The 2,500-nt window shown below is 44.0% G+C and overlaps 1 protein-coding gene across 1 annotated transcript in view; it reads right to left on the bottom strand.

Annotated features, from left to right (window-relative positions):
- Positions 1-2,490: 2,490 nt before the first annotated feature.
- col14a1a (collagen, type XIV, alpha 1a) overlaps positions 2,491-2,500 on the bottom strand; it is a 50,800-nt gene continuing 50,790 nt past the window's right edge. The window contains exon 23 of the mRNA XM_060064823.1: positions 2,491-2,500. This exon is cut by the window's right edge and continues 181 nt beyond it. The gene's annotated coding sequence lies outside the window, so the exon portion shown is untranslated.

Genomic DNA, 2,500 nt, shown 5'->3' with positions numbered 1-2,500 from the left:
GAGCTCACCGGGGAATATAGCAGACGGTGGAAACTGGAAATCTGAAACCTGCTCTGTCCCACCGTGGTCCTGCCGTAAAGTTGCTTCTTATAAAACACGTCAGAATCGATTCAAACTATTACCGACGTGTCTAATGGTTCTCCTAAAAAGCTCTCCCCGCTCTATAAAATGATCCCAACCGTGAGCGCCTACTTTGCACGGCGCGTCGGAGCGATTCCTAGACATCTTGAACCCGGCAGAAGCAAAAAGAACTCCAATCGCTGCATCTGGGATTTGATCTTTTAGACACTTGAGACATGGGTCTTCAGGATTGGGCCATCTCACGCCGGATGACCGCGATACTTTCCTGGCTTGTCCGCCCGGTCTGGGTTCCCGCTAAACCTCTGTGCAGGATTCCGAATGAGGCCTCATGTCTGGGGTACGACACCCTCAGCGAGCACGCATCGCTCCTTGTACCCACGCAGGAGACCCTGGTGACCCTGGCGTTCGGGGTTGGTCACTGGATCGCCGCCTAATGACATCTCGTTTCTCATCCGTCCCCATGCCCTCATCTGGCCCCCGGGGGTCCATGAATGATTGGTGTCCGGCACTGCCTCCACTCCAGACTTGTTTCATGCGCCAGGCTTTGAGGATGGCACAGGTGACCTAGCTAGCTCATTACGATTCCTAATCCCTAGAGGAACAACGGAATACCTCGTCCGGGAACAACGGATTCACTGAGTGGTGGACTGTGTGGTCGATAACAAAGCATCAGGCTTATGTTCCGTTCATAATGCGCTTTGTTCAGATGTGCCATCTCTGCATCGGCAGACGTTAATATTAAACATAAATTGAGATAAACCTTTTTATTTCGACAACGTTTCAGCATTCTGCACAGTTTCTGTTTTTACAGAACTTGGTCGTGCCTCACATTTGCAGTAATTTGTGCAGTCTGCTCTGTAAACGAGACATACTGATTTGATGGTTATCTCAGACATGGTGGCACAGCACAATTTCTGTTTATCTGGGACTAATTCAAATGAAAAAGGATGCAATCATCCATCAACTCTAGTTCACCTGTCTTTGTTCCTAATTCCTTGGCCTGAAACACCGTGAGCATCTATGCCAGGTAGGCCTGTTCATAAACAACATAGCATGTAATTATATTGCAAATTACCCAGCATCCTTTACAAACAAAGAGTGATGGCTTACCTTTAGTCTTTCCCGTCAGAGTCAGTCAACTCACTTCTGATTGGCTATCAGCCTTTTACGTGACATCATTATTGGTTTACCTTACCAACTTTCTGCTTGATAAATATGGAACATGTTCAGCAAGCCATTTGAAGGCCAGGGAGGGGAATTGGGTTGTTAGGAGATCAGAACGGTTGAGATTATATTCAAATAAGTCAGGTAATTACGACAAGAAGAAACAACAACAAACGCCTGGAAAGGCATTCGTTCAACACCTGTCAGAATTTGGGGCATGTTTTGTGTTTGATGTCAAGCGTGAAATCCAGCTAGGAAACAGTTGGGTTATCCTCTGGGTTTAATCAGGCAGAAATCAGCAAGGAATCGTGTTTCATGTTCAAGACTTTTTCGAAAAACAACTAAATGATCCAAGCAAAAACGTGGTATTTTATCTTCATAGCGATGTTATTATGATGGACGTCCTTTGGCCGCCCTGCCAATGTGTCTCTGTCTTTTGGTTTACGTCATGTAACGTAATCTACTACCGAATTTAACCATTTACCTTACCCTGATTGACATCAATTGTAATTTACTGTCTCCTAAACATAATTCTATAATCCATCAGTCCAGCCAATCAAAAGTGCAGACTGTTTGCACACTGGGACATTTTTATGAAGATATTTTGTACATTTATACTAAAAAAAATTAATAAAAAATAGCCTGAAGAAACACAAGTCTCGTTACGTTTTTTAATTGTACTATATGTTTGATGTTTTTATTCTTAGAATACTCTTTGACCAAATGTAGGGAACATCCTTGGGAACACACCCATTCTCTGTGAGTCTTTTATAATGCATTTCTTCTGTTTCCCTATAAAGCTTTTGGAGCGAATCTGTGACCCCTGGGCTTCTTCTAATTAAAAAGACATTGGCGAGAACAGTGAACCGTTTCGTCCTAAAAGCCCACAGAAACGTGTGTGTGACGGACCCACGAGTGCTTCCATTGTGTGGCGTGATCCAACGTTAAGTAGCTTCCCGATGAGGGACATGTATCTTTAGCTGAGGGGGTAAAAGTAGTGCGCTCGTCTTCGTTTATAGCTCAAGTGTCTCCAGAAGCACACCGTCTAGCCAGTTCAATTGATTATAAATGGACGTGATCAATATTCCACACACGGTAGCAACGATGCCCTTCTGTATTCTGAGGTAAGAAGAAAGTCACATGACCTTGATAAAACATCGCAAAGCAATGTTGTGTTAAGTCACACACATATGCACATATACACACACACACACAAACACACACACACTCACACACACATACACAAACACACACA

Source organism: Gadus macrocephalus, chromosome 11, assembly GCF_031168955.1.
Source record: "Gadus macrocephalus chromosome 11, ASM3116895v1".
NCBI classification, from domain to species: Eukaryota; Metazoa; Chordata; class Actinopteri; order Gadiformes; family Gadidae; genus Gadus; species Gadus macrocephalus.
The sequence above is the reverse complement of the archived record's forward strand: the minus strand, read 5'-3'. Positions and strand labels throughout refer to the sequence as shown.